Source organism: Balaenoptera physalus (genome assembly GCF_965194825.1).
Source record: "Balaenoptera physalus genome assembly, chromosome: 7".
Classification (NCBI taxonomy): Eukaryota; Metazoa; Chordata; class Mammalia; order Artiodactyla; family Balaenopteridae; genus Balaenoptera; species Balaenoptera physalus.
In genome coordinates, this window is record NC_138886.1 from 119583223 (window position 1) to 119608382 (window position 25160).

A 25160-nucleotide genomic window follows, 5' to 3' on the forward strand; every position below is an offset into this window, starting at 1 on the left:
GCTTCCATTTGGTGGGGGCTTTAGTTCTGCAGAAGAGCTCAAAGATATTGTTGTGTGTATCCCTTGAGGGGGAACCAGGACCCTGCCCCAAGGCTGCACTATTGTTTCTCCAATGCTCCTCCCTTGTCTCTGCATCCCCTCCCTTCCCTGATTAGCAACTATTTGAATCTGCCCCTTGAAACTCAGGGAAGGAGACACAGAAAGGCTTTTGTACCCAGGAGCCCCACAGGGTCCTGCTGGGTTTCACTTTCTTCTACCAAAATAGTTCACTTCCAGTAAATTTTAACACTTGCACCAATTGCGTGTGCTGGAGCCTATGTGTTCTCAAACTATCACAGATGATGGGGTTTTATTAACAGGCAGCTGATGGATGATCCAGTTCCAAAACCCCATGTCAGCGTTGGGTCTGCTGTCTTAAACCACTTCTGCTGCCAGCCAATGCTGTTGAGGTCCCTTGAGAAGCACTGTGAGAGGGAGATTTGTGTGCACCTTTTATTGAGCAGAATTTCAGGGTCAATCCCAGTGCACTGTCAACCTCAAAAAATAAAATATCTCGTTACTCCATCAGCAAAATGGGTTTATTCGGGAAGAGCAGAGAATTGCAATTCGGGACAGGCAAACTATGGTGAATCATAGGCAAGTCCGAGGAGACAAAGGGAAGGCCAGCTTTCATTAGGTTTCAGGGGGAAACTGGGGAGGGTTGTTTTGAGTAAAGGTTCTTTGGAGAAGAACACGAGTTGGAGGTTTGGTGGCTTCTCATTGGCTGCAAGAGGTCGCGACAGAGTTGTTGAGGCAGGGAGGGATCTTCCTTTTCTTAAAAGCAGGAGAGGAAACTCCCACGTGAAAAATGTTCTCCCTTGCACCAGAAGAAAAGTAATATTCTTATCACCATAGATAAGATGTTGAGACGGAGGGCATCTCATATTGGGTTGGCCAAAATGTTTGTGAGGGTTTTCTGTAAGATCTCAACGGAAAAACCCGAGCGAACTTTTTGGCCAACACATGCAAAGACTTCTATACAAACAAGCCCTGTTAAAGTCATTCTTATCTTCCTTCTCCCTGCCAGTTTTGCAGGCTGCAAAGAAGGTCCATGCCTGAGAACTCTCCCTCAGGGCTTCCTGACTCCATTTTAAATGAGGTTTTCTTCTGCAGAAGGACAAAGTGAATGATGACCTTTCGTTGAAGTAGCTCTTGAATGTCCTTTGTAATTGGGGCACCCCCCGCCCCGTTGACCAGTCATAGAGTGGGAGATGTTCCTAAGTGAGAAAGCTCTCTTCTCCTGATGGCAGATCTCGGAGAGGGACTTGGGTGAAGACTGGTGAGCCACCAGCACGCCTGGGAGGTCAGCGGATGAGTGCCTCAGTCCTAAGAAATGAAAACCTGATGAAACGTTGTAAATTTGAAAGGTGGAAACAACATAAATCCACGTCAATAGGGGGATATAAATATGATATAGAGGAAGAGACAATAATGTTGAACAGTAAAATCAGTAAAAGTAGGTCTTCAGATATCAATGTGAACAGTTCTCAAAAAATTGAATACTAAAAGCAATATGCAGAGTAACAGATATGTTTATCATTTACATAAATAAATAATGCACAGAATAATTCCCTGTGTTCTTCATTAATATAATCAAGAGGTTGTGAAAATAATAAGTTAACTAAAAGGATAAATATAAAATTATTGACAGCATTTGTCACTGGGGAGAGGAACCCACACAAAATACAAGTTTCTCTGAATATTATCACTGTATCATTTGTATGAAAATATGGAAAAAGTGTTTGCCAGTGCAAATATTTAAACTCTGGTCTCTCCAATTGCAAGGTGAATGCTTAATAGCATTGAAACTCTTTCCTAAGCATTATCTACTCTATCCCAAGACAGCCCACTCCAATTTTCTCTTCATTTCCACTGCTACCAACTGCATTCATATCTTACCATGTGTGCTTGAATGATTTAATGTTATCATGTGCCTATTGGCTACCTCCTCCAATTCATCTTACATATTATTATTATGAAATAATAATATTCCCTAAACACATCACTAATCGTATCACTACCCTGTTCAAATCCATCAGTTGCTCCTCACTGTTCAGTAAATTATGCAGAAAAAACAAAAAGATAGAAAATATAAGGAAATAGATGATAAGAAAGATTCCAGGATATCAGCACCAACAAAAGGACTCCAGAAATATAGTAAAGTGAAAAGGGAGGAATTTTTTCAAACAAAAAGTACCTGTAATCTTAAATTATGGCTTAAATTATTCCTTCTTTTTTTACAAGAAATCTTCAAATATAGGAGATAGCATTCATGTGTCTTATAATTAGGACAAACATATATTCTGCTTTGCTTAGCACTGTCCTGGTTGACCTGGTTATCCTAGCATAATTAGTAAGAGTCCTTCTTTTTAGTCTCTCAAATGTCGCAGTTTGTCCTAAAATTTATATATTCACCCTACATCAAACCTTGTATTTTTGAAACCAAAATCCTTGTAACCTTTAATTATGTGAAACTATTATATTTAAGTCTTAACAAATCCAACCCTAGTAAAAATTAAGGTGAAAGGTTATACTAAATTAAAGAACATCCTCAAGGTATTCAGAGGAAAAAAAATGGACACACTGAAAAATAATGAGAGTAAGACAGGCATCAGAATCTCATTAGTAAAATTGAACACTGGAAAACAGAGCTAGGTGTTCACAATTTTTATGCAAATTTGTGTTGAGCTTAGAATTATATTTCATTAATCAGTGTGAGAACAGAATAAAAGCATTTTCAGAAATGTCAGAAGACAAAGTTTTCTGCTATGTACTACTTTTTAAGGGGTTACTTAAGGATTTCTTCCAAAAAATTGAGTGTATCAAGGATTACATACACGATCCCAGAACTGTGGATCCACAGGAGAGAGAGAGAGAAGCCTTCAGGCGTCATCTGGGTGACAGGAGAGAGAGCAAGCATCACAGTTTAGAACACAGGGGACAAGACTTTGAAAGACTTCCAGATTAGACAGGGGAGTCAGTAGAATGAACAATAAGATTGATGGTTCAGAAAACCGTGGGAATAGGCTGTATCTTAGCCAAGAAAAGATGGCACAGAAAGCAGAAATATAAATGCGTAATTTGAAGTTTTAGTGATGATCACCAGAAGAACTGAGAATAATATTGTAATAATATTGGGAAAAAGGAGGGTGAGGAGAGATGCAGTGTTGTGTGAATGAGGTAAATCTTACCTATCAAAGCAGAAGATAATAGATTAGGTCAAAAGTGTAAAAATCGACATATTTAAAAATCAACAAGAAGTGTAAGCAAATTATTCACAGATATAGGGGTAAAGACTAGAGTAACTAAATTAGGTTAATGATAAAGTAGTTAGTTCTGGAAAGTTATAATTAAAAATTAAAGGTGGGAAGATATCGGGAAGAAACTGTTGCTCATTCTAGACTTTTCTAAGTTATGTAAATATTTCCTTGATCAATAAATAAACAATAAACAAGCAAACAAAACTACGGATGATAAGAGAGACTATTAAACACTGCCTTTGCTAATGTGTGATGTAGCTTTGTTTTCTGGTTTCTTTCATCAAAATGCAACCACATGGCCCAGAAACAATATCTACTTTCAGCAGAGGAAAAATTCGCTAGATTAATATTTGTTCACACATGCATTCATTCATCTGACAGATGTATGTGGGGCATCTTCCACTGTACTATATGAGAGTTAAAATGTAAAACAAACAAACAAAAAAAAATCAAATCTGTTTTTTTCTAATTTCAAATATTTTACACTAATGATATTAGGCAATGAAATAGATAACAGAGAGCATGACTGATGAATGTTACTAGTGTATTAGTCAGAGGGTACTAAGGGAACAGAAAAAACATAGGAAACTAAATTCAGGATGATGTACTACTTTTATGGAAATGACAATTGCATTGACTCAAATATCACAGTGATATTAAAAAACTAAATATCAGTTTCCCTGAGTGTGCTCCAATAATGAAAATCCAACATTATGCACATATATACACGTCTATTGAATGTGATCCAGTGAGTAAACCCAACTTTTTCCTTATATTGTAAAATAAACAAGTCTACTGTTTAATTCACTTAGTGTTCAGGTTAAGAATGCTCTAAATCTTCAGAAACTAAAATTGACTGAATATATTTTAGTTTTCTAACATGGTACTTTAAAGAAGTGAATTATACTAGAAAGAGGATAACGAAGGCTTAGATCTATGGAAACAGTCATTGGTAGCAGAGAAGGAAAAAAAACAAAAGGACATGCCCAGTAAAAGGAAAGGTGAGAGTGAATTTGAGCCAAGGTAATAACAGAACCTTTGAGGAGGAATGTAAAAACAAGACAAAAAACTTCCCCTGTTTAGGTGACAGAAACGCTATTCAGCTGCTGCTGCTACACAGACTCTGAGTGACATTCTGGGCCAGGTGGGTGGAGCTGTGTGGACGCTGGGTCCTGGACAGAAGAGGGGACAGGCGTGGGCACTGAGAAGGTTTCTGGTGAGGACAAGCAGGCAGGATGGTAGGTGAGGATGCAATATCAACGGGATTGTTGGAGACTTTAACAGTGCAGAGTTGAGCCACGGTCAGTGCCAGCTCCTCTCTTGTGAGGGGGTGAACAAGACTACCAGCCACAGAGGTTGAAAGCACAGGAAGATTCAAGAAACATGTTGAAGGACGAAGGAGCAAGGATTGTGGCTGGCGAAGGCTGACTGGGAGTGAAGGAAGCTGGAGGGATTAAGATGATACAGAGCTTTCCGTCTGAGTGGCGCTAAAATGATGTTGCCGTTTTGTAAATAAGTTCATTTGTATCTTTTTTTTTTAGATTCCACATATAAGTGATATCATACGATATTTGACATTCTCTGTCTGACTTACTTCACTTAGTATGATAATCTCTAGGTCCATCCATGTTGCTGCAAATGGCATTATTTCATTCTTTTTTATGGCTGAGTAATATTCCATAGTGTATATATACCACATCTTCTTTATCTGTTCATCTATAAGGGAAAAGGATATGAAAAAGAATATATACAAATATATGGATAACTGAATCACTGTGCTGTACACCTGAAACTAACACAACATTGTAAATCAACTATACTTCAATTTAAAAAAAGATGTTATCATAACAGATATAGGGAAACAAGAACAGGGAACTCATTTAAAAGAAACAAACAAAAGAGAAATAGAAAGTAGAGTAAATGTTAAAACCAATCAACATACCATTAAATCATTTTAGGCTTAAGAAATTGCTCAACTAAAACAAGTGCTCCAAATACAAGAAAACTTTCTCAGTACTGTATTTTATTTTTCTTAACTTAAAGACAAAAATTGAGTTTTAAAGATACTCTATTAACGTAAGACATTATATGAGAATATATTCATATGTGAGAATATTTACCTCATAATTCTCTGCTACCTGTCCTAATATTTTTAAAAGTTTAATTGTAAGTACTTTCTAAACAAGAAATTTGGTAATTTTCCCTAGTTATTACATCTCCGGCTGATGAAACTTGCTTCACTTTGATGTTTTTCCAGGAAGAGTTTTCCTTTTCTCTGGTGACATCTGAATCACTGAAAGACTGCACCTTGACTATAAAATTAACAGTATGTTGGTAGGCATCTAAATCTTTTCAGATGTGATATATAATTCATGTTTATTTCCCTTCTCTGTTGTGGAAGTGAGCCTGGTTATTTACAGCTTATTCAAGGAAGAAGTATGTCAAATGTGTTGTTGCTAAAATTTTGTTGCTAAGAAAAGCAAGAGATCGCTAATCTTGTCTCACTCCCCACTCCCCCATGGTAACTCACTTGAGCATAGGACAGAAAGAACTACCACTGCGGTACTTTTTAAATTTCAAAAGGCTTGATGTAATCTTTTTGTTTCTCTTTATTAAGTTGTGAATTTCTTCAAAATACAGAACATGCACACACAATATGTCAAAGACAGTGTTAGAAAAATCCAAAAAAACTACCAAATCTCATTATTTCTAGATAAAAACATGCATCTCTGCTAAACAGTAAATCTAAATTTTGAGAGCAAAGCAAAAGCTTCAGGATAAGACTTGCATATAAACTGAAGTAAACATAATTTTGACTTGCACTTATAAAATCTTACTGTTGAGCAGGGTAAATATGAAAAAAGATAAATATGAGAAAATATATAAATGTCACCATTATTAATGAACAAAAAGGATATTGAGCAGGCAGCAAGGTCATTTTTAGTGATAAACAATTGAAATGTAAGAGTTAATGTGAAATGTGCTCCTTTTTTTTTTTAAACTGAATCATAATTATCATAGTTCTCTTTTATTTATTTATTTATTTATTTATTTTTGACTGTGTTGGGTCTTTGTTTCTGCGCGAGGGCTTTCTCTAGTTACGGCAAGTGGGAGCCACTCTTCATCGCGGTGCGCGGGCCTCTCGCTATCGCGGCCTCTCTTGTTGCGGAGCACAGGCTCCAGACGCGCAGGCTCAATAATTGTGGCTCACGGGCCCAGTTGCTCCGCGGCATGTGGGATCTTCCCAGACCAGGGCTCGAACCCGTGTCCCCTGCATTGGCAGGCGGATTCTCAACCACCAGGGAAGCCTGAAATGTGCTTATTAGTATGCTAGTCCATGAAAACCCAAGTTCAAGGGAAATAACTGAACTGACCTTTTCTTTAACTTGAGTGAGAGAATAGGAAAACATTGCAAGTCAACACAAACGTCTAATTGTTCCAACATATAAAAGGAGACCTCTTTATTAAATAATTCATTTCTCTCCTCCTGGGTTCATTTGTTTTCTTCTCCTTAACATATATAAAAATAACCATACGGGCCTTGCTGTTTTTATAATCTTTATATAATAAATATCATTTTACTGAATTGTAAATCAAATAGGCTTTTGTAAAATCACCTGTCCACTCAGGTTTTTTTAATGATTGTTTTATGTTCTCATACTAAACTATTATAAATTGTGTATGAGTGATTGTATTACAGAAATGTTTACACACACACACACACACACACACACACACACACACACTCTCATGACTAGAGAGAGAGTAGCCAGTGTTCCCCTTTGTTACCATCTCTGATCTGTAGCAATTGCTACAGTCAAACCAATACTGTGTTGATCCATTATTGTTTGAAAATTTTAAAGCAAATTCAAGAAAACAACTTATTTTACACTTAGGTAGCCCAATATATACTTCTCATGAGACGTTATTCTTTTTTAATACAACCATAATGGTATTCTTACCCATTAAAAAAATTCTTCAGTATAAACTAATATCCAGTCCATGTTCAAATTCTCCCGTGTATCAAAAGTATTATTTTTGTACTTGGTTTATTTGAATTCTTAAACGTTTTCTGATATCTACCTCTGTTATTATAGGGTATGTGAATTATACATATGACTATTAATGTACATAAATCTATATATTTCTAGTGCAAATATTTGTACAAGTTTTTGCAAACAACACGATTTCAGCATCATATACATTGGAGTTTTAAATTTTATTGAAAGATATGGGTGAATATGTGTTTGTGGTTTAAGTATATAATTTTTACTCTAATCATAACTATTAGGCTAGATTTTATGCTATAACCTAAGACGTACATAGCATGAGATTGATAGCTCAAACTGTAGTTTTCAAAATTAATTAAAACATTCCACAAATATTTACTGAACACATACACTAAGAACCTATTACTATGCTCCCATTTGTATACAAGAGAAAAATCAAAAGGGGAGAATTTCGTTGATTTTTTTTTACGCTAGGACCATGTGAAGAATCTATTAAATATTGTATGAAAGGGAAAGCTGTATTTGATAACATGTAGAGACAACTAACGAGCTGAAGATGCTGGAATCTTGAGGAAACATCATTGGCTGGAAACAGCTTTGCCAAAGTAGGTGGCAGTTTTATTTGGTTTTCATGGCAGCAACTTTCAAAGACTAACATGAAAGTAAGTCAAAGTAAGATCTGTTTAGAGGAGAGTAAATGAACAAGGCTAGTAAATATTAAGCATTTATTTGGAGAGCTGATTTAAAGTGAGAAAACTGTGGGATAATAGAAGTTCTTTAATTCAAAATTAAGGTATATTGATTATGTGACCGTGAAGGGAACAATCCACTTTAGGTGTTTTAGGCAGAAAAGTGTTTGATGTCGGGCATTTCATGATTCATGATTGTACCCATGATCTCTTTAGCTGACACTCATATGGTTTCAAAAAATGGCTGATGTAAATCCACAGCATGTTACCTATTCTATTTTATTTTGAGATTTTTTTTTTTAAAGGAGGAGTCCTTTTGAGCACCCACATGGCTTAGAAATACTGCCCACGTCTGGGTGTGCGGGAGGACTTCTTTCTTACCTCCGCGTAAGGGCTCCTCATGTCCAAACTTCCAATCTTGTTTCCCTCAAGCTTCTCACCATCTTGCAGCCTGACTTGTCATTGATCATTAAAAGCCTATAAATATACCTCTGTCCATATAACTTTTCAAGCAAAGTAAAAACCTTGATGGGTTATTGGAAGTTCTACCTGCCAGGATGATTTTCCTCCCTGCTGTTGTTTGGGGCTTCTCCTGGGTGGTAATCTTACCTTGCGGTCGTCCAATTCTGAAAAACAGCAGATTCTATTGCATAACTATCCATAAACCAGACACAAATATTATTTTTTTGGACAACCATCATATGAAACACCACTAGAGGTTATAAGCGGAAATAGGTCTATTGCAAATATGAGCAGCCAATGCATCTGTCTTGTGCTGTTACACTGCTGTCAGGACCTGCTGTCTACCACTTTTGAAATATACCACCTTCATTTCATGATGGAATTCTGCTGCATGCACAGAGCTGTAGGACTTGACAGATAAGATAATATCCACATTCTTTTGGGCTGGTCAGTTCACTCATCACTTGGTGTCCTACGGTCAAGTCTTTCTTGTTGGACTCAGCAAGGAGCAGTCTCAAAACTTGAATACTTATCGCTAAAGAGAACATGGCTTTTTGACAAAACACTGCATGGTATTTCTTCTCCTGAGCATATCACAGGCACTACTATGCTTACAAACCTACCACGGATAGTCTGAACTCTATTATATCTGCTGAGAAGTGAAACTGAAGTTCAAGTGGCAGTGCAGCCTCTCCTGCAGCAGGAAAAAGTTAGCATTCTTTTGTCCCAGGAACCACGTGAAGCAGGCAGCCTGACAGGTTCTTCAGTAGATAAAGAGGGGCGACACAACCAATATGGTAAATGTCTCACCAAAAGTCTCTAAAAAGGACCAGCAAATGACGTGCTATTTCCTATCGGTAGTCAGCACAAGAGACAGAACCTCATCTTTCACTTCTAAGAGAATAGCCTGATGTAGGACCTCCAGAAAATTCATTGCGATGACAAGCCCCTCAATGTTTCTAAGGTTAATTCCCTATTTTCTGGCATTCATATTTCTTACTAAGGTAGGTGGATAACCTGCTACTTCCTGCATCGCTGAAGCTTCTGAACAAACTGTAGTCAACACTGTGAAACATTGTGATGATTGTGGGATGGTCAAGATTTTTCAGAAACAGTGTAGTAAGAAATTTAGAATTTTGACTTACCCTGAGAAACAACAATGAAGGTTTGTATCCATAACCTGTTAAAGTAACCATGATGACCTTGCCTCTTTTACGGGGCTTCATTGGCATGTGCCATTTCTGAATGTTATCTGTAGTACATCGTCATGGTAATAGCCCCCAGTGGATCACACCTCCTATATCCACACCCTTCTTTTATACCCTTCCAGATTGACCCTGGGCTTGATTATGAGCCCCCCTTGTCTGGCCATTGGTATATTAGCATATATGACAAGCAGAGACTTGAAAATCCCCTGAGCTTTAGGTCTTGCCCCCTTATTTCTAGAAAATTTTCCAGGACCATGTTAAAAAATGAGGTTAGGCTCTTATGAGATGAGAGCATATGGAAAAAGTGCCAGTACTTCCAGCCAGCCCACCATTCCAGTGAAAGCCCAAACCCATGAAGAGCCCAGCCAGTACCATGTGAAAGAGAGGAAGCAACTCAACTGAACCGAGTCCAAAGTGTAAACCTTCAGAGCTATAATTAAGTGAATGATTATTTAAGGTTCCTGAATCTGGGGGTGGTTTATTAGGGAGAAATCGATAATCAGTAGGGAAATTGGTGGCTGGAATTGGGACTATAACAAAAATATAAAGCATATGGTAGATTCTGTGAGACTGGGTGGGAGGTGCAGTCTGGGGAGGCACAAGGAAATGGTTGGTGAAGGTGGCAGATAAAGAGCCTATACTGGAAAAGCAGTGAGGGAACAGCTACTGGAGATTGGAAGATGATGACTCATGTACTTTAAAAACAATTGTCCACCCACCGAAGTACAGGCAACTTTGACAAAGGATCTTTGACAAAGGAACAAAAAGCAACGCAAAGGAGCCAATGAAGCAAAGGAAGTTTTTTCAATAAATGATGCTGAGATAACTGGACATCCCCATGCAAAAAAGGAAACTAGACACAGATTTTATACTCTTCACAAAAGTTAACTGAAAATGGATCATAGACATAAATAAAAATGCAAAACTCTAAAACTTCTAGAAGATAACATAGGAGAAAACTTTGACGTTATGACAATGACCTTTTAGTTTTAACACCAAAGGCACTATCCATGAAAGAAATAATGGATAAGCTAGACTTCATTAAAATTAAAAGCTTCTGCACTGTAAAAGATAATGTCAAGAGAATGAGAAGACAAGTCACAGACTGGGAGAAGATACTTGGAAAAGACACATCTGATGAAGGACTGATATCCTAAATATACAAAGAACTCTTGTGTCGATAATTCAACTATAAGAAAACAACCAATTAAAATATGGTCCAAAGACATCTCACTAAAGAAGATATACAGATACTGAATAAGCATATGAAAAAATCCACATCATATGTCATAAAGATTAGGAAAATGCAAAATAAGCCAACAGTGAGATACCATGGCACACCTATTAGAATAGCCAAAATCTGGAACACTGGCAACACCAAATGTTGGCAAGGATGTTGAACAACAGGAACTTTCATTCACAATTGTGGGAACTTAAAATGGTACAGCCAGTTTGGTGGTTTATTATAAAACTAAACATGCTTTTATCATATAATCCAGAAATTGTACTTGGTATTTATCCAAAGGAGTTCAAAACTTATATCCACACAAAAACAAATGCACAAGGATGTTTATAGCAGCTTTATTCATAATTGCCAAAACTTGGAAGATATACTTCAGAAAGTGAATGGATAAGTAAACTGTGGTCCATCCAGACATTGGAATATTATTCAGCACTAAAAAGAAATGAGCTATCAAGCCATGAAAACACACAGAGGAACCTTAAATACCTATTACTAAGTGAAAGGAGCTGCAAAGTCTACATACTATATGATCCCAACTATATGACCTTCTGGAAAAGGCAACACTATGGAAACAGTAAAAAGGTTGGTAGTTGCCAAGGCTTGAGGGGAAGGATGACTAGGCAGAGCACAGAGGATTTTTTGTGCAGTGAGAATACACTGTGTGATGCTATAATGATGGATACATATCGTTATAAATTGTCTAAACCCACAGAATGTACAGCACCAAGAGTGAGCCATAAGGCAGACTCTGGACTCTGGGTGGTTATGACATGTCAGTGAAAGTTCACTGATTGGTAACCAATGTACCATCTGTTGGGGGGAATGTTGATAATGCGGGGGAGGTCTATGCACTTAGGGGGTCAGGGAGTATATGGGCAATCTCTGTACCTTTGCTTCAACTTTGCTGTGAACCTAAAGCTGCTCTAAAAAAATAAAATTTTAAAAAACATTGTCAAAAGTTGCCTGTGATAACTAGGATGATATAAAACACACCTAATCAATATATAGAGCTTGCTTTCCAGGGAGAACTTCTCTGAACTGCTTGGAGTCATACAATAAAGTTCAGGGAGTCCAAAGTTCCCCATCGTCTTCCTAAGACACATACTATTTTTAGTTACCAATTCTGGCAAGGTTGAGCTATTTTAAATCATATTTCTGAGGTTCAGGAATGATTCTTCTCTTATCCGCAGAATTTCTCTCAAAGAGTTACTTTACTTTGCAAGTTGAAAAATATTTTGTCCTTGTTATTTTGCAGCTCATGGATTCCAATGGTTTCCCTAATTACTGCTGCCATTTTGGTAATTGGTCAATATGCACATGTACTTCTTCCTTTTATTCTCCCAACTGCTTCCTTTCTAGGTTATGTTGAACTGTTTAAATAATTTCAGAGATGCAGAAAATCCTTCAGAGATATTTTCTGATAAAATTTCAACCTTGGAATATTGCTTCTGAAATTCTATTATTCATCTTAGTGTTTTTCCTAAACATTGAAAATCTGAAATTCACTCTCCCTGTTTGCTCATGATAAGTTCTAAGGCACACATGTGTGTGTAATTGTCAAAGCTCAGTGAATACAGTTAATATTTGTTTATTTTATAGTATGTAAATGTTATATCAAAACTATCATTGAACTATGTAATGGCACGCATGCTGAAGTATTCAGAGGAAATCTACTGATGTCTGAGGTTTGAAATGTAACAGAAAATACGATGGAGGAGTGGATGGATAGAGGTATGGATAAAGGATCGGTATGTGAGCAGCAAACGTTAAAATGTGATCGTAGAATCTGGTTGGTGGGAATAGGAAGTCTTCACTGTAACAATTTTCCCAACTTTTGTCTGTGTTTGAAAATTTTCATAGTAAAATATTAGGGGAAAAATTTCCAAGACAGATGTATTATCCTCCAGAATGTATGGAAATCATTATTCTCTTACAGAAATTCTCTAAGTCTCTTTTCTTATTGAAAACTCTGACTAGTGCTTTGAGACTTCATAAACTACTTAAATTGTTTCCTGAAAATGCTTCCTTGCTTTCACTGTTTGTGTTTGTTTTGTTTGGGTTGCTCTTTGAGCTGTGATTGGCTCAGTAAAAGATTCTGATTCATTGTCATGTTCTCTAAAAATTCAATCAGAACTTTGTCATCATCAGAAACGTTACAAGTACATGCATCATTTATGTTCTCCTGTGGCAGTTGCGACTTTAGGTGATTCTTTTATCTTCAGGGATTGGCAGCCTCAGTAAACAGAAAGCAATGTGACACATCATCTATTCAGAGTCAGAGGACCCTAAATAGAGGCAGACCGTGGTGGTTGCGAGCACAAAGCCCTGGAACCCACCGTCTGCCTAGACGGAGAACAGCCCTCACAATCTTCCTTCCTGGGCAAGCAGCAGAAAAAAGCCCTTATTTCAGCCTGCCTGCTTACCCAGGAAGAATACCTAGGCTGTATGATAAGGGTCACCGTTCGCATGGTTAATTACGACTGGACACAACTAGAATGCAGTTCTTCAGTTTCCTATACGATGACGGTTATATGGATCACATTGGGTATTTAGAGGTCCATATTTAGTTAGCCAGGACTCCTGTTCATTTGCTTGATTTCACATTCATTAAAAATAATAAAATGTCAGTACAAAGGGAAAAAAGTTTATTTTGCTATAAAAATTAGAAGTATAATTGAAAATTTAAAAAGAAAAAACTAACAAATGAAAAGGTCAGCCAACAAAGAAAATGCTAATGTATCTCTACTAACAACACACACTTTTAAAACTACAAGACAAATACATAGCCGGCCGCCCACTGGCCGCTCCCCAAAGTGACAGACATAGAGAATGGACTTGAGGACACGGGGAGGGGGAAGGGTAAGCTGGGACGAAGTGAGAGAGTGTCATGGACATATATATACTACCAAACGTAAAATAGATAGCTAGTGGAAGCAGCCGCATAGCACAGGGAGATCAGCTCGGTGCGTTGTGACCACCTAGAGGGGTGGGAGGGAGATGCAAGTGGGAGGAGATATGGGGATATATGTATATGTATAGCTGATTCACTTTGTTATACAGCAGAAACTAACACAACATTGTAAAGCAATTATACTCCAATAAAGATGTTAAAAAAAAAAATACAAACACATAGAAGACAAAATCAGGCGGATTTTTTAGCCACTTGGAAAACGGAAATTTTCCATTTTTTAATCGATATCAATGCATTCCTTCACAAAATTTGTAATAATTGCTATAATTGCTGCCACTTGGATTCTCGTTAATCTTAGTACCATTGCATAGTTTGGGACCAATCTTGGTTCTAGTCAAGGATTGTTTAACAAAACCTAGTTTGGTAGTTTACGGTTAAAGAGGGAACCTGAGATCATCTGAATTGAAACTGCAGGGGCTGTTATCAATACCCTAATCTCTATGCAAGTTAGAAGTCAACTCATGCTGTCTCTCTATTGCTTTTTCATAGATCCTGTGGATTTCAGTATCCCTGCAGATGCAAATGGTGACACATAATTTTCAAAGGTGGCGAACCACTGCCAAATCTAAAGATAGTCACAAACACTTGTTGAACACTAGTGCAAGGAACTCTTAAAAAGTGCTTTGTGCGCCTTAACTCAAGCGTAGTGTCATCATTTCCCTCTTGCAGATAAGAGATTTGGGGCTCACAACATTAGAAACTTTCCAACAGTTTAAAATGCTACTGAGAATTAAAGCTGGGATTTAAACTCAACCAGGTTGGTTCCAAACTTATGTTTGTAATCATTTTACTGAAGGGTAAATTAGAGGTTCAAGAGTCTGGTCTGAGTAATTAATAAGTTAACTACCTCCTTATTCCTTGTGTTTAAATCTCCAGACCTAAGTTCCAGCGACAAGGTCACTATCTCAATAACATTCAGAGTGCGCCAGTTCCTTCCAAATTGCACAATCCAGTAATAGGAGCACTATAACCCTTACCCAAACAATTTATTGATGGTAATAATAATAATATTTATTGTTCATTGTGGGCCTCATATACATATTACATTTGCATTCATGATCTCTTTTTTTTTTAATTGGAGTGTAGTTGCTTTACACTGCTGTGTCAGTTTCTGCTGTACAGTAAAGGGAATCAGCCATACGTATACATCTATCCCCTCTTTTTTGGATTTCCTTCTCATTTAGGTCACCACAGAGCACCGAGTAGCGTTCCCTGTACTATACAATAGGTTCTCATTAGTTATCTGTTTTATACATAGTAGTGTATATATGTCAATCCCAATCTCCCAGTTCATCCCAGCGCCCCCTTTCCCCCTTGGTATCCATACCTTTGTTCTCTACGTCTGTGTCTGTATTTCTGCTTTGCAAATAAGATCATCTATACCATTTTTCTAGATTCCACATATATGCGTTAATATACAATATTTGTTTTTCTCTTTCTGACTTACTTCACTCTGTATCACAGTCTCTAGGTCCATCCATGTCTCTGCAAATGACACAACTTCATTCCTTTTTATGGCTGAGTAATATTCCATTGTATATATGTACCACATCTTCTTTATTGCATTCATGATCTCTTGATTCTTACAGCAATGTTAAGAGCTACTTACTATTATTAACATATTTACAGATGAGGTAACTGAAGCTTATGAAAGTTTACTTACATGTTCAAGATATACAGAAATTAAGTGTTTACAAATGTACCTGTAACATCCACAGAGATGTCTGGCAATTGCAGGTGCCCAGTGAACAGGCAAAGGAAGTGAGGTCACATAGATTATAACTGGTTTAGTCAGCACAGTGTGAATAAAAAGTCCTCTCTCTACATTATGTCATAATTGCATTTTGGGGACCCTTTTTATTACCTTCTGCTTGAACCTCGATTGTTTGGCCTGCCCTGTGTGGTCTGCTTATTCCCTAGATCCCAGATGCCTCTCTTCTGACCCATTATAATCCCAGGGAGGGTTCATTCCCATTATGTGTTGATGAAATCGAAAATGAGGATTTGTTCTTTTCAAATAAGAGATTAAGTATGCATGTCAAGATATGAAAATAGAGAGAAGCGTGAATCAGGTTTGTCTTGGGTTTCCCAACCTTATTTCCCACTCAAATTATAGTTTTTTCACCACGATTTAATAATGTAGAGGAACTAAAACAACAGCAACAACAATGAAATCTTTCCTGTATCCTCTTAGGTTCAGTAACTGGAGCCTGCAAATCAAACTGATAAAAGACAGATTAACAGGAGAAAGGTTCATTTTGCATGCATACAGGGAGCCTCACAGAAAAGAAGTGGAAACCACAAAGAAGTGGTTAGATCTAGAGGCTTATATATCATTTTAACAAAGGGCAATAAACTGTGAAGTCACTCAACAAAGGAAGGGAAGGATGTGTTTCTAGGGCAGTAAATGGGGATAGATAAAATATACGGGGGCAACTAGTGCAAGATGAGGGTTATTTAGTAAGGTGTGTTATGCAGACTCAATTTGATGCCTTTTTCATTGACGAGAGTTGTCTTCAGTTCAGTCATCCTCCTCTCCCTGGTTCTGGAAAAAGTGACACCTTTGCAAAGGGGAATTTATGTCCTGCTTTTAGACTGAAAGGGTGAGGGCAGAAAGCTAATTGCTTTCAGCTTGAAACAATCCTTATGCCAAGTGGAATATTTGGGGGCAGCAAATTCTGATTCCCTTCTGTATCTAATTAATATTATGAAGCTTTTGACCTAAAACATGGCTACCCAGATTTCAGGCATATAAAACTAATATGCTAAGGAAATTATTTAAATAGCTAAGGCAATATTTTAAAAACATCTAATACCAACATATATTTATTTCTTTATTATATTGTCACGGTGAGTCACTCAGAAAATTACTATAAGAGGGCAGAATGTGCTTTGAAAAAAAGTAACAGTGTGGGATTTAAGTAAAACTTCCCTAGCAGATAATTTCCTATACTGTCTTTAAAACAACTCAAGTATTTTTAAGATAAAGATATTTAATTTATATTAATGTCCAATTTAAATGTTAAAATTCATGCGTTTGACAGACTCTAGCATACCTTGTAATTTTAGACAGCATTCTTAGAGGGCATTTTCTTTTTATAACTGATACTTTCCTCATTTAGTATATTATGCAGTCACATAATGAGTTTGAAAACTCATTAACAAATTACAGATGAAAACAATGCATCTCTTGGGATTACAGTTTTAATACCAAGCCTAGTTATATATCTACCAGGTAATAAAAATTATTTAAAAGGGAGTATTATTTTCATGATATAAAGAGTATCTAGTCCTCAAAAAGAAAATTTTACTATATAATATTATAAAACAATAATATTAGATATGTTTAAGGATTCCTGCAGAAAGATTGCAAACCTTCAAACTTAAAAATACAGATATTGACTACTTTTTGCCCCACTATTTCTCTTTTACAGCCTTACCATGTTTGTTACAGTGATATTTCTTAACAGCCATCTGCTAAAAAGATTTTCTCTTGGGTTATAGAGAAAATAACCTGTTTTCCTGTTGTATTCTAATTAGAGACCTTTGGCTTTAAGATGAATATTTGCAACTAAGAACAAATTGGAGTAAAACTATTCAGTGCCCCTGGGAATCCCACAGCATCTGTTCTACAGTACTTATTCCACTTTGGTGTTCCCACATCCCCCCAAAAAGTATGTTGAGATATCAACATTCACAGTCATCATTTATAATAACCATATGAGAATATTCTGAGTACTTTCTCAGATTTATATGTTTTCTTCACATTATAATTATGCTTTAATTTTCAGTTAAAATGATAAAATTCTTATCTTTTGAAATAGTTTTTGTTTTATTTTATTATATACTTCATACAAGATATATGCATATATCTTATAAATGTACATACACACATGTGTTATATGTGTAGTATATCTATCCGTTTGAATGTTGGCATCGCCAGTTAGGCAACTTCACATTTTTTCTTTTCAGTTTCAGATACAATATATCCTTTGCGTGCTTAAAACTTTTAATTATAGATGGCATCCATAAAGGGCATTCTTGTTATTTTTGCCTAAATTATGTAGTATACAGTACACAGTAATAATCATTATCAGGCATAAGTGTGCTTATATCACCTAGTCCTTCTCCTTTTTTGGAATCTAGAATGACTCCTAATCACCTCTGAAAACCCTTAATTCATGACTTCACTATTCCTTCTTAGTCACCTTCCTTTTACCTTAGTTGCCCTAAGAGTTCAATGTACTTCAGCATTGCGTTTCAAGCTAAGAAACTCTGTGTCCTTTACTACAGTTTGAACATGACCAGTATTATTTTTCCTAAGAAGTAGACAACTTTGTTTTAAATAATCTCCCTGTCCCTCTTTGAAAAGTCCATGTGTCATCTCCTGTGTATTCCAATTTTTGTTTCCTAAATTGCATCACACTTAAATCTACATGCTAATCCAGTGGTTTACATTTGTGTTCACGTGTCTGCATTTTGTGTTTGCTTTTAGGCTTACTTCTAGATGGCAAGGTCCTGAGTAGAGAGATGCATCATCTCAGTCTGCAGAAATTCCTGAAAGAATGAACACTCAGAAGGATGTTTACTGATCATACTACTTGATGAGTTTCCTTACTCAACTAAAGGCTCCCGTGAAAGCACATGAAGATACCTTCACGTGTTCAGGTAACTATTATACAGTATAGTCTAAAAATAAAATAAAGAGCTTAAATTTAAAATAAACACTTTGTGTGACATGCTGGAATTTATAAAGATATCTTGCTACAAATCCTAATGTAAGGAATTTATGATTTAGTTGTAAAGCCACAACTAACACGTGTGTAAGACAGCTCCCAGTACTGAACTGTATTCTATCTGCCCAAAGTGAAATAAGTATTATGGGAATGACTGAAAAAAAGAAAGGGGAGCTGGGTCTTCTGCTAGGTCATGGCATTTTCCATTTAAATCCCTCTTCAAATATTGTCTCATAAAAATATATGTAAATTAAAACTTCTGTCTTCTCCAGGAAATATGAACTAGTCATATTGCTTTCAAATCCTTTTTCCTGATAAAGTAAATATCTTCTACTGTTAAGATTGGCTTGACAGTTTCTGAGAGATAAAAATATTTCCATGAATTATATGGCAGCCTTGAAACATGCTAAATTAACCTGTGCTAACTCGTATTTAGAAATGGAAGAATCTGAGGACTTCAGAATTTTCTCGAGGGTATAGCTAATTAGATTTAAAAGAAATAAAAACTGGCATGAATTAGGAATATACCAAAAAGCAGTTCAGTGTAGTGATGAAATATAGTAATTCAGCATTACCTTAATGCCTCAGTGACAATAGTGAATGCCTAACTGCTGTGAAATTATTAACCTTTTGTACAATAAGTTTTGATGTTTGAATCATAGCTAAGATTAATAAGTAGTCTGGTCCAAAGCACACAATTCTTTATATGCCTACAACCTCAATACGCCTGGTGTAAGAAGAACATCTATAAAGGAATAATCAAAGATATGCTGGCAATCTAAACACTAAATTATGTCAGATTTTTTCCTTTTCTAAAGTAAATGTTTAAATATTATACTCTTAATGCCTTTCACTTCAAGTAAACTTGCCTAGAATTTGTAGATTTGGAGATACCAAATTAATGAAAACTTGAATTTATCCTCGAATCCAATTCCTTTCCTTCATTTTGTAAATATAAATAACCCCAGGTAGATGTTGAGGTGTGAAAGTGGGGTACCCTTGGACTTGCACACCCCACCCTTCTTATTTCCCTTCTCTGTTCCAAACCCTCTGAACTGAGGGATTCAGATATTTGAAAAACCGAGTCTCCCCGTGTCAGTGTTCCATCTCCTGTGACTGTCCTGTGGTTGTATTTGTGCCTGCCAGGGGCATTTCCAGATTGCTCTACCTTTTTCTTCTTATTTTCCCGCCACTCTCTCATCCTTCTCTTATTCAAGATCAGTAAAAGCCAGGTAGATCAGCAGTGAAAGAAGACAGCTTTTTAATATACATGTAAATGTCTAACCTGAGTGGTTGGCATAGACGGGATTGTTCCAGACCTGTCCTGGAAAGCTTTTCTCTCTCCACTCTTGTGTCCGTAATACCGTCCTGTAACCTCCCTCTCAGTTGTCCTTCAGGAATTACTGAGACATCACCCCCTGTCTTGGTATCTGCAGGGACATCTGAAAATTTCACATGCAGACCACCTCCAATTATGAAACTCAGTTTCCTTTTGTTAGAGGCTCTCCTTGGGAGACCCTAATCCTGTAACCTTGCTCTTTGGGACTCTCTTGTTTTTTCTCTGTAACAGCACTTTTACAAGGGTCAGGAAGGCGATGATCTGTAAAATGTCTTTCATCTTTCCCTGCTCTGTTGTGCTAATTTGGCACTTTCTCCTCTTTTATAATAGAGTACTGAGGTCCTGTTTTTCAATTAGGATTTTCTGATTAATTCTTCGTGATTTAGAGCATCTTTATCTCTTCAAGGAATCAGATTCAGTTAACCTAGAGTAACCTCAATTTTGTACACGACATAAGAAATGCTTTCTTTACTTCTACCTTTTTCATACAGTCATGCTTAGACGATTTTTTCTGGTAATCTTAGGGGAACTTAAAAGGAAGATTTAGGTAAAATATTGTAAGAGCAGAAAGCTAATTGGAATCTCAATTAAAAAATTAATTGCCATATCCTACAACAATAAGGAGGTCAAACAAATCTCCACTGTATTTTGCCAGCAATACATTTGCGTTAGAAAAATCAATAGAAGGTAATATAACAAATCAATTTAGAAAGGTTAAATTGATTTGTTAACCCTTGTATTACCATTAGGGCTGGTGCTACTGATGGAAATAAAACTGGTTTTGACATAACTGGTCTTATTCCTGCTTTGTACTGAATGGTCTCCGAGAGTCCTCTATAATAATTACGGGTATGCATGCAGTAAGCTATGACAACAGTTTTTCTGAACCTTTTATGGAACTAGAGGCATGGGGTTTAGAGATTGCCCATTGAAGGTACGTGTATGTGTGTGTATGTATTTCTTATTTTCAAAATTTTGTAGACATACATGATGTATTTTCAACCAGAGACCAGTGAAACACCTGCCACACATTTCTCTTTCCTCTGTTCATCCATTTTTGGGCACCCGTATTTGGAAGAACACAGGCTCCACTTGAAATAATCCAAGTTGGTTGGTTTGCCAGGACAGTTCCACAGTAAAAGGGGAAAATGGTTTGTAGGCATGCTGCTTAAGAACTTCCTTGACAGTCCTTTTTCCACTTTGCTCAATATCTCCTTGCAAAATATTTCTCATTATTAGTTTTCAACATCTCCTCTAGTACTTTATTTAAAAATATGCCTACTAACACCCCAGTGATCACCATAATTTGAGCAATTCTGTCATGAGTAGGATTTCCCTCTACGAAGTTTGTTAATCTTGACCATATCCCCTCACAGGTCTTTTGATGTTCTTTTACCAGCAGAAATACTTTTTTCTTTTCCTGTTATCTATAATGATTTAGAAATTTATACATGTGATAATGGAGGCATTTAATTGAGTGTGTATTTTTCCTGAAGCCAAATTTAAATGTTTTTCTGGGAAATCTGTTTCCATAGGCATTCTATTACTTGAGGGTTTACATCAGACTCCCCCAGAATATTTTCTCATCCTGGGCACCATCATCTACCACAGGGGCTAGCAAGCTATTTCTGAAAAGGGCTTCTGTGTTTGCTTTCTCGCTGCTGCAGTAACAAATTACTGCTAATTTAGTGGTTTAAAACAACACACATTTTTTTTCTGCTACAGTCCTGGTAGACAAAAGTCTAAATTGAGTCTAACAGAGCTAACCTCAGGGAGTCATCAGGGCTGGTTCTCTGGAGACCCTGAGCGGAGGGTTCATCCACTTGCCTTTTTCAGCTGCTAGAGGCCACATGGACACTATGGTCTCCTGCTTTCATCTTCAAATATCCTGTAGTCTCTCATCTCCTGCTTCCCTCTCATCAGGACCCTTGTGATTACTTGGGACCCACCTAGATAACCCCAGATACTCTCTCCATTTTAACATCCTTAATCACATCTGCAATGTCCCTTTTGCCAGATAAGGTAACATTCTCAGGTTCTGGGGATTAGGATATGGACATTTTGGGGGATGGGGGAGTATTAATCAGCCTAGCACAGCCAGATCGTAAATGCTTAAGGCTTTGCAGGCCACAGTCTTTATCACATATTCTTCTTTGTTTTATTTGTTTATTTGTTTATAACCCTTTAAAAATCTTAAAACCATACTTAACTCATGGGCCATATAAAAATATATTACCGGCCAAATCTGGCCTAAGGGCATTAGTTTATTGGCCACTGGTCTACATAAGTCTGGTTTTTATTTAATTCTGTTTATGGATGTACAAATCCTTTGTTACACCACATAACCGTACTGGAGATATTAACATCTTATTTGCCACACCATACAGCGTGTATTTGAAGAGTCTTTTTCTTTCCAACATACCACACAGTCTCAGTGATGGCAATGGTGACTAGAATTAATATTATTTTGTCAATTCTGGATTCCATCTGGTTTGCAAATATAACTACACTGTAAAGCAAGTTTTTACAATTGACAACTTTCAGTCGTCATTATAACACCATCTGCATCCCCTAATGTTTCTAAGAGGTGTTTTTCCTTTATTTGTCCATTCCCAGCCAATCGTACCATTGGTGAGATAAATTTTACTTTCATCCAGAAGACAATGAAAACCACACTGTCCAGTGACAACCTGCCATAAGTTTGGTTTGCCTTCGATTTCCCATGGTTGGTCTTCCTTAGCCTGACTCTCCAGGACTCCAGTCACTTCAAATACAGTCCATCCTGCTCTCAGCGTTGTTGACAGAGGTGAGGTTCCCGTAGTCATTATCCTGTTAATTCATCCAATTAGATATTCGTTGTCCCTCCAGACCAGTTTTCTAAATGTGGCCTGCTTCCTGGAAGAGAACTTCCTCTGTGTCATCATGAGAATTTGCAAGTCCTTCACATCATGACGAAAAACCTAAAATAACTGATCATACCCTAAGAGCAGTTCCTAACACACCTGGGTCACAGTGGGACCAGTGTTGATCAAGCCATCGCATACGCCACTGCTTTACACACTAACGAATCTCGTACCGTTTGAGAAAGTGCCCTGCACCAAACAAACATTGTGTGTCCCATGAGACTGTCATCTGGGGCTATTCTAACCCCATAACAGCTCTAGCTGGGAAGGCCATTCGTCTTCCCATTCCGGTGGAATGGAGGTGACCTGACCGTAATTTTAGCCACCAAATCACACCCAAATCCGTCTTTTTGGTGACTGTCTACAGTCCATTTCCACTGTCTTTAAGTAAATTCTATGTTTCCTCCACAGACCAGTGGTGACATACTGGCCAGGCAGCTCCATTCCGCTTTTCATCACATTAAGGCTGCTGTCTTAGCAGTTCCATGTTCAAGCTTTATTTATGGCCACCCGGAGTGCAGAATCTCTGTTTTTCAGCCTTCCACTCTGCCCAGTGTGTTGGTAATATTTCCTCCATCTAATCTGATAATCAACCAGACAAATCCACGTGGCTGACGAACTGGCAACCAGCTGTATTTGACTCCTGTAAGTTGCATCACCTGAGGGCACCTTCTCACTCCTCTACTCAAGATGATTGAGATGAACCCTTTAGGTGGAACTTGTAATTCAGCAATAGTCTATTTGTTCTTCTCCAGAGAGGACAGCTCCCAGAAGTTTTTCCCCAACATTGGTCATTAGCACCAGATCTGAGACAGGTAGGAGTGTTGTTCTAGTGCTTCATACACTTGGGGGAAGTGGAATGGTTTGCCCACCCCCAATTGTAATAGAATTCTACGAGCCTCTTCCCTATGCTAGGATCTCCCGCTTTTTCCATTTACTCCCTCTTTTAACCTCCCCTTCTCTGTGGTTGAGCTTTCCAGATCAGCAGAAATACTACTTACCCACAAAGATAATAACAGCAGACTAGCTCACACTTCTCCCGAGCCCCACTTCAAGGCAGATACTGTAAGTTTAGACAGGAGAGGAATCAAGATTTTCCTTCCCACTGAGGAATGGAGATGCATTCAGAGCTTGTTAAATTTACCTGCAGAGGGAAGAAGTTAGATTTACCCCTAAAGAACACTTACAAATACACGTTTTCAAAGGCGGTGGTTTAAATGTCATTCACATCTCTTGCTGACATGTAAATTTGAATCCAGGCCTAGAACAACACACCAAGCAAAATGAAAGAGTTTTTATGGGGTGATGAAGGAGTGAAAGCAGCTGGCTTGCGATCCCGTCACTCAGTTTACCAGAGCAGGGGCCGCTGGCAAAAAGAAGAAGAGTGACGCACCTGCTGACCTTGTTACTTGGACTACAGGTAAATAGACTAGAGGGGTGGTATTTCTCATGTGAAGAGATGTTATCTACTGAATAACTTTAGTAGGGTGCCCCTTGCTAAGGATGGCTTACAGTAAGGGAGCAAAGAACCCATGAGGCATGTCTCTCTAGAAACATGTAAACAACCCTAGGATAATAAAAAAAAAAAATGAAATCTTTCATAACTGAAATATTTCTAAGGAACTCCTAAAATCCTACATCCAGACCTCATAGTTATCCTGGGCCAGGCAGCACAGGTCAGCTGTGAGAGGCAGGACCTAGGGAAGAACTCGAGCTGGTCTGGACCACTCTCCTTTCTCATTTGTTTCATTGCCTGTATCCTTGAACTTATTAGGAACAGCTGTAACACTTGATATTAGATACATGGATGGTTCTTGTGAATCTGACTTGAAAATCTGATCTGTTTTTCTCTAATTTCTTTTTTGTAAATTTTTAAATAAAATTGCGTATATTTAAACATAACAACATGATGTTTTGGTACACATATACATAGTGAAGTGATGACTACAGCCAAGGTAATTAGCATACACATCTCCTTATGGTTACCTTTTTCGTTACCCGAAATCTACTCTCTCAAGAGGTACCTCAGGTGGGAAAAATACAAATTGTGTAACTGTATCCTCTCCAGCCTCAGACTGGGTTGTTCTTTACTATCCAGTTTATCTGAGGCCCAGAGGCCTGACCATACAGTAAAGCCATTGAATGTCTAAATGCTTTCCCGAGGATCTGGACCTAACTCATCATCAGCTTAAAAATAGCTAGCTAGTGGGAAGCAGCCGCATAGCACAGGGAGATCAGCTCAGTGTTTTGTGTCCACCTAGAGGGGTGGGATAGGGAGGGTGGGAGGGAGACGCAAGAGG

At 37.5% G+C, this 25160-nt stretch overlaps 1 long non-coding RNA gene across 3 annotated transcripts in view; it reads left to right on the forward strand.

The window, feature by feature from the left end:
* The window catches only part of LOC309664103, a 118443-nt gene that overhangs the window by 71358 nt on the left and 21925 nt on the right, over positions 1-25160 (forward strand). For all 3 annotated transcript variants that reach the window (XR_014265611.1, XR_014265612.1, XR_014265613.1), the window contains exon 3: positions 18378-24280. This is a non-coding gene — a long non-coding RNA (uncharacterized lncRNA). The remainder of the gene's footprint in view (positions 1-18377; positions 24281-25160) is intronic.